The following is a 13,109-nucleotide window of genomic DNA, read 5'->3' on the forward strand; positions in this document are numbered from 1 at the left end:
CTGTCTGTTATTTCCAAACAAGGCAGAGCATGAGGTCACATAACCTTGGACTCGCAGGAATGTGTGCAACAAGACTGCTGCCTACACCTTTTCAGGAAAGCCTCCTCCAGCTGCAGCCCAGCCCTGAGAAGACCTAGTGGAGGTCTCCAGCCCACCTGGCTTGCCCTCACGTAGTGCAGGTAAGGCTCACCAGGTACCAAGAAATCTCTGAGACCTCTGGTGAGCCAGTTCCTGAAGAGTGGAAGCAGTTGCTAGGCCTGCCCTGTGACTTTGGCTGGAGCCCACATCGCCAGCTGGGCCCAGGGGAGCCCAGAGTGTGTGGCCAGTGGGGCTCGGCAGGGTGCAAGGGGGATGTCTATAAGAGTCCATTTTCCTTGCTGCCAGACCTTCCTCCATCAGAAGGTGCAACTGGCTTCATCCTCCCAGGCTGATTATTGGTTTTCCCTCATTTTGAAACCAGTTCTAATTTCCACTATGACATTTTTTTTAACCTGTGGGCTATTATAGCTGTATTGTTTAATTTCCAACCATAGTTGATTTTCTAGTTATCTTTTTTCTTATCAACTTCTAACTCAAGTCCACTACAGTTAGAAAACACCATTTCATTATCTCCCTTCTTTGAAATATTTGAGTTATTTTTTGTCAAGAATAACCAATGTTCTATCAATATATGCAGCTGAAAAGAATATGTATTCTGCATTTTATAGATATAAAGTTAGATATTTATATACATCAGTAAGTCCATTCTGTTGAAACTTTTTATATATTTACTCTTTTTTTTATTTTTTATTTTTTGAGGCAGAGTCTCACTCTGTCACCCAGGCTGGAGTACAGTGGCACGATTTCAGCTCACTGCAACCTCTGTCTCCTGAGTTCAAGCAATTCTTATACCTCAGCCTCCCGAGGAGCTGGGATTACAGATGTGTACCACCATGCTTTTGTATTTTTAGTAGACAGGTTTTCGCCATGTTGGCCAGGCTGGTCTCAAACTCCTGGCCTCAGGTAATTCGCCCAATTCGGCCTCCCAAAGTGCTGAGATTACAGGTGTGAGCCACCGGTCCTGGCCATATTCAGTCTTTTTACTTTGTCTTGTTTCATTGAGTTTGGTTTGGTTTGGTTTTGGTTTAGGTTTTGGTCTCCTTTTCTGCCAGTTACTGAGGGGTATGTTAAAATTTCTCATGATGATTATGATTGTGAATTTATCTATTTCTTTCTGACAATTGTCGCTTTATTTATTTTCAGACTATGTCATCAAGTGCTTATACAAGTAGAATTGTTACACTTTCTTGGTGGCTGACCATTTTATCATTATAAAATGTATCAGTTTATGCTGAGTAATGCCACTTGCTCTGAAGTCTGATGTCAGAGACGTAAAAACATCTAGCATTGCTTTGATTCTTATTTACTTGAATATCTTCATCCATATTGTTATTCTAATGTGATGTCTTAATTAATATGTGCCTTTATAAGCAGGAAATTGTTTTTTAAATCAGTCTAAGCATCTTATTTGGAATGCTTATTCCATTTATAATTACTCATATTATTAGTTACTAATGACTAATATTAGCATATGTTTGGGTTCAAAGCTACCATATTGCTATTTGTTTTCTATTCATTTCATTTGTCCCTGTTTCTTGTTTTATTCAATTTCTTCTCCTCAGTGGCTTTTAGTTATCCTCCCCTTTTTTCTTTTCTTTTTTTGAGATGGAGTTTCGCTCTGTCGCCCAGGCTGGAGTGTAGTGGTGCAGTCTCAGCTCACTGCAGCCTTCTGGGTTCAAGTAATTCTCGTGCCTCAGCCTCCCAAGTAGCTGGGACTACAGATGTGAGCCACTCTGTCCAGCTAATTATATATTTTTAGTAGCAACAGGGTTTCACCATGTTGACTTGGCTGGTCTTGATCTCCTGGCCTCAAGTGATCCACCAGCCTTGGCCCACAGTGTTGGGATTACAGGCATGAGTCACTGTGCCCAACCAAGTTATCCTTTCTTTACCTCTTCTTTTAGTGGTAACTTTAGTGATCATAATGAGTATCGTTGACTTAATTGAGTCTACCATAAATTAGTACCTTTACCACTGCAAAGATGGTGGGGAAACCTTAGGGCACTATTACCCGTTTGTCCCCCTTCTACCTTGTATGTTATTGTTGTCACGTACTTAAATTCTACATATTTGATAGCCTGCAAAACAATATTACTGTGGTTTTATACATTTAGTATTCATGTGGATTTATCAATTATATTTACCATTCTTCTGTGCCCCATTCCTTCAGCATTACTTTGCTTCCACCTGGGATCATTTTCCTTTACCGCCAAAAATCTCTCTTTAGTATTTATTTTTAATTGGATCTTGTTGATATATCATGTAACTTTTTCCAAAAGCTGACTTTTCTCTAAAAAAATTTTACTTCTTTGGGACCCCCTATCCTAGGGATTCAGCCAAGTCTCCATCCTCTCTCTTCTAGGTGTCCCCAAAATATTGCTAATATATGGGTTTAAGACTATAAATTTCCCTCTAAGCCCTTCTTTGGCAATGTCTCAGAAATGTTGATGTGTCATATGGTTATTATCTTTCAATTCAAAGAATTTTTTATTTATTTTGTGACTTTTTAATCCATGAATTGTTTTTAAATACACTGTTAAATTTACAGCTAGAGTTATTAAAATTATTTTTAACTATTTTTATTATAGTTGTTTACCGTAAACAAAGAACACACTCTGAACCATTTTCATCTTTTAAATTTTTGAGTTTTTTTTCTTTTTTGATGTTCTGAAAATGTCTTTATTTTGCTTTCATTTTTGACGAGTATTTTTACTGACTATAGCATTCGAGATTATTCATTATTTTCTTTCGGTTCAAAGATTAAAATCTGGGCTTCTTCAAATGGTCTATTTCCAGTTCACTTTGACTCCTAAGATGTGGCCTGTCATGGTTTCACCTGAAATCCTGGGATATTTACCATAGTCTTCTTCCTTAACAGGCACTGAACTTTAATTTTTGTCCCCTCAATTGAAGCAGAGAAAATGCATCTTCCCAAGCAGCTTTGAAAGTCAAGACCTTTCATCCCCTTTCTGCCCCTGGTGCCCTCCACTTTAGGTCTTGCTCCAAGTCAGGCAGGACAGAGATGAAACTTTCCTACATCAAGGCAAGTGTCTATTACCACAGTGTCTCTCCAAAGGGCAGTGAGTAGCATCTGCCACTGAGTCCTCACCATGGAGACCATGCTGGGTCCCAAGGCTGAAGGATTTAAGCATCAAAAAGCTGACAGGCACATGCTGAGTTGAGCTGCTGCTTCTGCGGTCATCTGCAGTCTTGGCAAAATTTTTCTTATTAACCAAGAAGTTGGTCAGGCCCCTAGGGACAGGCTCATATACCTGGAGGATCCTTTAGAGACTCATGGGCAGAGTAGAGAGCTGCCTGCTCAGAGCTCCTGCCATTAAGGTTCTTCAACCCTCTCTTGGGATTGCTTCATTACAAAAGGTGCAAAATCAGAGATTCAGAATTGAGCATATATCCACATACTCGTGTTCACAGCAGCATTGTCCACAATAGCTGGCAGGTGGAAGCAGCCAAAGTGTCCATGGATGAATGAATGAATAAAGAAAATGTAACATTTCCATACAATGGAATATTATTCAGCCATTAAAAAGAAAATCCCGTCACATATTACAACATGGGTGAACCTTGAGGAGGTTACCTAAGTGAAATAAGCCAGTAACAAAAGGACAAACACTACGTGATTCCACTCATATGAGATATCTAGACTAATCAAATTCACAGAGACAGAAAGTAGACTAGGGGTTGCCAGGGGCTGAGGGAGAGAAGAATGAGGTGTTATTGTTTAATGAGTATAGAGTTTCAGTTTTACAACATGAAAAGAGTTCTAGAGATGGATGGCGGTGAGGGTTGCACATGGATGAATGTACTTAACATCACTGAACTGTACACTTTAAAATGCTTAAAATGGCAAATTTTATGTTATACACATTTTACCACAATCAAAAAATTAGGCACTCAGGAGAATTCAGAATCACAAAAGAGAAAGCTTATGATTTGAAGGCAAGTTGCTCCCTATAATGTGTCCTTTGGCATTGTCTTCTGGTGCCCAATCTGGCAGTAGAGGAGGGAGTGGAAGGGAAGAGCACCCCTTCCCCCACATCCCCACTGCTGACCTGCTTGGTCTCCTCTGGTCTCCCAGCTGACCTGAGGATTACTGCCTCCTTTTGGAGCATTTGTTCTGCCTAAGAGCACAAGGGGCTAATGTTAGCCACTCTGGAAGCTATGCCTCTGCCTGCTAGACTTCTGCAGAGTTCAACTGTCCAAAATATCTCTCTTTGGGGGTCCAATTCTTGTATCACATTTGAGAGCCATCATTCCCAGAGAACCACTGAAACCAGCAAAACACAGCAGAGTAGCCATCTGGCGTTAGAATATTTCATCATTTTGCGAGCTCTGAAAAGTAGATCTGGAGAGAAACAAACAAACAAAATGCCTTTTCTTCCATCACTGATCTATAATCAGAAACAGGATCAAGCATCAGCACAGTTATTTCACCATGTGAAAAAATAATAGAAATTTTCTTCCTGGCAGCTGACAAAACACTCTGTGAGTGTCTTAGGGAACCTTGCTAGAAGGGAACATGGATGCTAGAGAAGACAGATATGATAGCTAAAGCTGTTCCTAGGGTTCATATGCTGAGGAACTGCATGGGCCTCTAGATAGTAGACCTAAAATTCAAGCATATCAATCACTACATTAAATATAAGTGATCTAAAGTAAAAGAGATTGTCAAATGAATAAAATGAATAAAAATATCACCCAACTGTATGCATATATCTCCCTATTTGCATACAGAAATATGTATGATTATATGTGTCATGTTATGAGAATCCCAATAGTCTACCTCAAATCCTATAGAACTAGAGGATGGTGGTATTTATAAGGTGATGGACACATATGTAAGAACAGAATAGAACAGTCAAAACATAGAATAGAACAGAATAGCCAAAAATAGACCAACTGGTAGCCAACTCACTTCTGGCATTGGTGTAGAGGCAATTCAATGTATAAAGAACAATCTTTTCAATAAATGGTATTGGAACCATTGAACTTCTATATGCAATAGAAATGAATCTAAAACTAAATTTCATCATATGTGCATTATACAAGAATTAACTCAAAATTGAATCATAGATAAAAATATAAAACTATAATAGTTTTAGAGCAGAATATTCATGGCATGAAGTTAGAATTTTTAGACATGACACCAAAAGCATGATCCTTTTTAAAAAGATTACATATCTCTCATTTTATGTTAGGGAGTCATAAAAATGATGTCTCAGGATATAAAATCAATGTGCAAAAATTAGTAACATTTCTATACGTCAACAACAGTCAAACCAAGAGTCAAATCAGGAATGTACTCCCATTCACAATTGCCACAAAAAGAATAAAATACCTAGGAATACAGATAACTAGGGAAGTAAAATATCTTTACAAAGAGAACTACAAGACACTGCTCAAAGAAATCAGAGATGACATAAACAAATGGAAAAACATTCCATGCTCATGGATAGGAAGAATCAATATTGTTAAAATAAATATTGTTAAAAAGCAATTTATAGATTCAATGCTATTCCTATTAAACTACCACTGACATTCTTCACAGAACTGAAAAAAAAACTATTTTAATATTTGTATAGAACCAAAAGAAGAACCTAAATGGCCATGGCAATCCTAAGCAAAAATAATGAAGCTGGAGGTATCATGCTACCTGACTTCAAACCATACTACAGGGCTACTGTAACCAAAACAGCATGGTACAAAAACATACACACATACCAATGGAACAGAATAGAGAAGCCAGAAATAAGGCCACATGCCTACAACTGTCTGACTTTTGAAAAACCTGACAAAAACAAGCAATGGGGAAAGGATTTTCTATTCAATAAATGATGTTGGGATAACTGGCTAGCCATATGCAGAAGACTGAAACTGGACCCCTTTCTTACATTATATACAAAAATTAACTCAGGATGAATTAAATATTTAAATGTAAAACTCAAAACTATAAAAACCCGGAAGACAACCTAGGCAACACCATTTAGGACATAGGCATGGGCAAAGATTTCATGACAAAGACACCAAAAGCAATTGCAACAAAAGCAGAAATTGACAAATGGGATCTAATTAAACTAAAGAGCTTCAGTACACCAAAAGAAACTATCAACAGAGTGAGCAGACAACCTACAGAATGGAGTTTGCAAGCCATGCATCTAACAAAGGTCTAATATCCAGCATCTATAAGGAACTTAAACAAATTTACAAGCAAAAACAAACAACCCCGTTAAAAAATGGACAAAAGACATGAACAGACACTTTTCAAAAGAAGACATACATGCAGCCAACAAGCATTTGAAAAAAGGTCAACATCACTTATCATTAGAGAAATGCAAATTAAAACCACAATGAGATGCCATCTCACACCAATCAGGAAGGCTATTATTAAAAATTTTAAAAATAACAGATGCTGGCAAGGTTATGGAGAAGAAAAAGAACACTTATATACTATTAGTGGAAATACAAATTAGTTCAACCATTGTGGAAAACAGTGTGGTGATTCCTCAAAGTCCCAAAGACAAAAGTACCATTTGACCTAGCAATCCCATTATTGGGTATGTACCCAAAGAAATACAGATTGTTCTATTACAAAGACACATGCATGCATATGTTCACTGCAACACTATTCACAATAGCAAAGACATGGAATCAACCTAAATGTCTGTCAATGATAGACTAAATAAAGAAAATGTAGCACACATATACCATGGAACACTAGGCAGCCATAAAAAAGAATAAGATCATATCCTTTCAGGGGCATGGATGAAGCTGGAGGCCATTATTCTTAGCAAACTAATGCAGAAACAGAAAACCAAATACCACATGTTCTCACTTATAAGTGGGAGCTAAATGATGAGAACACATGGACACATAGAGGGAAACAAACCACACTGGGGCCTATTGGAAGGTGGCGGGTAGGAGGAAAAAGAGGATTAGGCAAAACTAACTAAAGGGTACTAGACTTAATACCTGGGCAATGAAATAATCTTTACAAAAAAATCTCATGACACAACTTGACCTACAAAACAAACCTGTGCATATACCCCTGGAAGAAAGAAGATAAATTGAGCTTCATGAAAATTTAAAGTTTTGCTCTAACAAAGACACTGTTAAATGAAAAGACAAGCTACAAACTGAAAAACAATATTTTCAAATCACATATATAAAAAATTGTAACCAGAAAAAATAAATAACCTCAAAAACTCAATAGTAAAAAAACAAACACACCAATTAATAAATGGACAAAAAGACATGAATACTTTACCAAAGATAAACACATAGTAAATAAACATATGAAAAGATCACTAGTTATTAGCGAATAGGCTCCATGTCATTAGTCCTTGGACAAATGCTGATTAAAACCATGATGAGATACCACACAGCTAAAATAAAAAATAGTGATAACAACAAATGCTGGAGAGAATGTGGATAAACTGGTTCTCTGATTCACTGCCAGTCAGAATGCAAAATGGTGTAATCACTGTAGATATGTTTTGCAATTTCTTACATAGACATACCTCGGAGACATTGGGCATTTCATTTTAGACCACCGCAATAAAGTGAATATTGTGATAAAGTGAGTCACACCATTTTTTTGGGGTTTCCCAGTGCATATAAAAGTTATGTTTATACTATATCTTAGTCTATTCAGTGTGTAATAGAATCATGTATGAAAAACAACATACCTTAATTAAAAATGATTTATTGCTAAAAATCCTAACAATCTGTGCCTTCAGTGAGTCATAATCTTTCTGCTGGTGGAGGGTTTTGCCTTGATGTTGATGGCTGCTGACTGATCAGACTGGTGGTTGCTGAATGTTGGGGTGGCTATGGCAATTTCTAAAAATAAGATAACAATGACGTTTGTGAAGTTTTAATACCTCACCAGGAATTTCCTTGTGGGAAGAATACAGGGGAGGCGGGTAGCCTTTCATCTTGTATTCATCTTATTTAGGAACCAAAAGGTGGAGGCAGGTTTGCATGACCCAGTTCCCAGCTTGACTTTTCCCTTTGGCTAAATGAGTCTGGGGTCCCAAAATTTAATTTCCTTTCACAGGGTGTATCTGACTGTTCCCCTACCCCATTTTGTCTGTGTTATCTTAAGTAAAATGTGGATTCCTGACATTTTTTATGTGCCTTTTGTTTCTGTGAAAACTGTGGGCTTCTCAATATCCCACCTTTTCCCCTTTAAATTTCGAGCCCTCAAAATCATCTTCAGAGAAAGGCACCTGTCTCCCAGGTGCGTCCTTAACTTTGGCAAATAAATCTCCAAAAATGATTGAGACTTGTCGTGCCATTTTCCTCGATTGACAGCCCCATGATTACAAAATTTATGAATTAAAAAGTGAAAGATGACTATTCAACAAATGGGGCAGGTAAAACTAGATACCCATCTGCAAAATAAATAGATAAATAAATACATAGTTCAATCCCCAGGGCATTCCTTTCACCAACACAAATTCCAGATGGAATCAACAAGTACAAGGGACACTTCTGAATGTTCCTCTGGCAGCCAGGACAGGCTCCCTATGACCTCTGGATCCTACTGACGCTACAAGGGAACCCTGGCTAAATCCGGAGAAGGAGCCCAACTTCCTGTTGGTGAGGGCATTTGGGGAAGCTCAGCTGTTAAGCAGCCACCATTTGCCTTCTGAACTGTGAAGCAGGATCCTATTATATTTGTTCCCAGAACAGTATAAATGCATTTTAGGTGTTTATAAGGGACTTGGGGAGGCCAGCAGGGTTTGTGGAAAAGGCATTCCCATCTAATGTTGGCAGAAGTGCAAATTGGGGAAGTATAAACAAAAGTGATGCTATAAACACTAGTTGTCTTGTGAGTTTGTTCCTTATTTGCTAGTCCACTGGGAACCAGCTGAAGACCTCGCAGCAGTGGTATAAAACTAGCTGCGTTGTGCAGGGAGAGACCAGAGTGGATAGCGCAGGAATGGTCAGGATATTACATGAGTCTGGATGGAGTCAGTGAAGACTGGGCTGGAAGGCAGCTGTGGAAATGCAGTGTACGGGGAAAAGGATTTTATTCATTCAATCATCCATGTGTTCATGCTTTCACTCATCCAACATGTTTTTCAGCAATGATTTTGTGTCAGGCCCCGGAGATACAGTTGTGAATAAAACTAAATCCTGCACCATGCCAGTGGTTTTTGACAGGTGTTCTGAAGAACGACCCAATGGGACCTTATGATGGACTGGGCACAAAGAATGAGTCAGAGGAGAGAACCAAAGTTTAACACTTGGGCAGGTGGGTGTGTCTGTGTGTTTGTGTGTGTGTGAACATTGTCAGCGGTTCATTCAACATCAAGAACTGCACTACTTGTCAGAAATACAGAAAATAACAATGATAACAACAACAATAATAATTGAACACTTTTTGAAAACCTTTATAAGCTCTTTGCCTGGATTATCTCATTTCATTAGCATGAATGGGAACTATTTTATACCCATTTTGCAGGTGAGAAGACTGAGGCACACTGAATATAAGTAACTTGCCCACAGCCACCCAGCTGGTCAATGGTGGAGCCAGATGTGAGTCCAGCCAGTCTGACTTTGTTGTCCCGAGGGATTCAAAGTGAGGTTCCAGAGGCAGAGCCGAAGAGCAATGGAAAGAGAACAGCTTGCATGTTTTGATAGAAGTGTGGCCAGAGAGCAGTAGCATCCATGTTAGCCTGGGCAGAGGGTGGCGCAGGCAATCAGAAGGCGCTTCTTGGAGGAGATTGCTTCTTCAGCAGAGTCCAGGAATATGAGCAGCTGTTAATAAAAGGAAGAAAAGGGCAACAGTGCTCAGCAGAGGGGAATCCCCTACGAAGACCGAGCTACAGCACATATGCTGGAGACTTTGTAGGAGGGAATTCGGCTGCCCCAGGAAGCTCATGATCTTGGACTCCTAAAAACCTACATCTCTTAAATGTTGACCCCACTTTGATGGAGAGAAGAGGCCACATGGGTCTAAGGAAGGTGAGGAAGAGGAATCTCTGGTAAGAGCTCAGCCTCTCCTCTGAGGCCCAGCAATTCCAACTCCTCTGGCTGACCCCAGACCCACAAAACAAAACCCATCTTAACCAAAGTCTCAAAGGAAACTGGGGCCACCTCCAATGGTCCAGGAGCCTTCCTTCCTGGGGCCAGTACTGATAAATGTGCCTTTCTCATCCTCACCATAATTCAGTGATATTTGCTGGTTCTCCTGGAGACCAGCACCCTCCTGATTAATTGCCCACTCAATCCTCTCTGAGTCCAAGGAGCTGCATTCATTCAACTTGGCCGGGAGAACAGTTTTCATGAAACATGAAAGCTGAGGTAACAATAGCAAGCGAGAATCAGCATGCAAGGAGACACATCCACCTGAGCTATGGGGAACAGTGAAGAAGCTTTAGCAGAGCAGGAACATTCATTGATTGCAACCTGAAAACTTACAAAGCCACTGGAGTTGAAGAGTGCATGGAAAATTTTAGAAACCAGCGAGTTCCTCAGCATGTTCATCTATGTGAGATGACAGTTTGGTGGCCAGATAACATCTTCCTGCAGAGCAACTCTATGCCTGTGGCTGCAGGAACTTCGGCAAATATATGCAAACTGCAGTCTGAGTATTCTATATCAGGTTGAGAGGAAGTCTTTCTGACAGCTGCAAATGACAGTCCATTCTATTTTTAATGTTAGCATCTTAACCAACTCTTGGTAGGATGTGCAAAGTCAGAAAGATTTTTTTGGAAGATAAACATGCTACAGTATTGCATCTGTGGATGGATGTCTCCTAGCAATTAACCCATGGACCCATGGATCCATGTTACTGAGAAGAAGCCATAGGGGATGGGATGTGGAACTGAGACATGACTGGAGAATTTGTGGGACTTGGCAGCTGACTCTGGGGCTCCAAAGAGACAAAATGGGGTACCCCAGAGAGGCGGTGGAAGGGCTTGAGGACAATGAGCCCTTCTTTGGCTGGAGGAGATTCAGTTTATAGTGGGACTTTCAAATGAATTTGCAGCAAACAGGTAGCAATATAGAATTACACTTCAAAAAGGGAACTTGGAATGAAGTTAACTACATGAAAGTCACATCTATAGGAGCATTAAATGTGGCTAAATTGTTGGTAACTGAGATTGTAGGAAAGGGGTTCCTACAATAGCATCAAGGCTGGTGCAAGTACAATGGTATTTACAACTTATTGATCACAACCATTTACGGATTCCTTTGTTCTTTCTCCACTCCCACTGCTTCACTTGACTAGCCTCTAAAAAGAATCATATATATATACATGTAAAATCCCATGCCAAGGGATTGGATTCAGGGGCCTGTGACCTCCCTAAAGTCATATGCAACATTTTATGTAAATGTTACTGAAGGTTAAATGGAATTTTTTATTAGGACAAGTTTCAAAATCAGGTGTCAGAGAAGAACGTAAAATTTTTCATAGTGGATAGAGAAGCCACCTGAATTGCTCACCCATGTTGAGAAAATGAAATGTCCAGGAGTCGGGAACAGAGGAAGTACTGAGGGAGGTGATCTACCTGACCCTCGCCCAAGCTAGTGGTGACTGACTTCCTGCTTTTCTGGCCAGGCAGCCAAGAAGCAGCTAGGTTGAGATGGTCCAGAGCAGAGAAGGAACTGAGGTGGTAGGGATGTCAACAGGGCTCCACATACCTCAGCCAAAAGAACCAGAGCAGTCTTGGATGAGGCAAGAGCAACCGGCAGCCAGAACGGAGAGCCTCTGTGCTGCCATGACAGGCAGAATAACACCCCACCCGAGATGTCCACATCCTAAACCCAGAACCTGTGAACTTGTTACCTTGTGGGCAAAAGTGACTTTGCAGATGTGATTAAGTTAAGGATCTTAAGATGTGAGATTATCTGAAGAGGCCCTATGTAATCAATCACAAGGGTCCTTAGAAGAGGGAGATAGAGAGTCAGAGAAGGAGACATGCTGGGATAACTAGAGGTCAGAGAGAACTGAAGAGACTCTGTGCTGGCTTTGATGATGGAGGAAGGGGCCATAAGCCAAGTAGAAAAATCAGATTCTCCCCTAGGGCCTCCAGAGGGAATGCGACCCAGCCAATACCTTGATTGAATGGCTGGTAACCTCCAGAATTGCAAGATAATCAAAGGGTGCTGCTTTAAATCACTGTTGTTAGTAAGTAGCAACACAGGAAATGAGCACAGCTGCCAGGGTAGCTGCAGAGGAGGGGCTGCTAGCAATGGAGGCTGGGCAGAGGCAGGAAGGGACCCCAGAACAGCCAGTTTTAAAATTCTGCCAAGGCTGGCAAGCACAGCAGCTGCAGTTAAGTAGGAATTTTCCAGTCCTCTACATCTTCCTCCTCTGCTTGTTCTGACACAGAGGGGCCCTAAAAACCATGGTGAGATGGAAGAGGTAGAGGACATGTGGTACATAGGGAAAAAGAGAAAGAAGCAAGCACTCCTCCCCAAATGCAAGTCTCCAGGAGGGAGAAGTGCAACTTTAAATCATGTTCAAAGTTTTGACCATCTCCAAAAACTAGCATTTCAATAACTGGATTGAGACTGTGTATATTGTCTGGGAGTCACTTGAAAAGTCACAGGGGACAAAAAGCATGGCCGAGTCCATGCAAAGGAACACTAGGAAGTAAGGACAAAGCCACACTTGATGACATTTCCAAGTGAAGCCTGTTCCCCATTAAGGGGCACATTCTCTGTCTTCGGGGGAGTGGGCCACAGCTTCCATTAGCTTCTCAAAGGGGATTCTTACATCTGCTAAGGTTAAGAATTATGAATACAGAGGAAGAGGTCAAGGTTTGGGCTTGGAGAAGAGCTTGTATTCCAGCCTGCAGGGGAGTGGGAAGGGAATAACAAGAAGAAAAAGCAGAGGGGAAAAAAGACAAGATCAAGAGGGCTGGAGGACGTGGTGTTCTTCACACTGCTTACCTCCCCATGCAGGGCCAGGAGGGCGAGTGGGCGACAGGAAGAGAACCCACGGGCCACTGGCGAGATCAACCAAGAGGAAATGC

Source organism: Rhinopithecus roxellana, chromosome 13 (genome assembly GCF_007565055.1).
Source record: "Rhinopithecus roxellana isolate Shanxi Qingling chromosome 13, ASM756505v1, whole genome shotgun sequence".
Classification (NCBI taxonomy): domain Eukaryota; kingdom Metazoa; phylum Chordata; class Mammalia; order Primates; family Cercopithecidae; genus Rhinopithecus; species Rhinopithecus roxellana.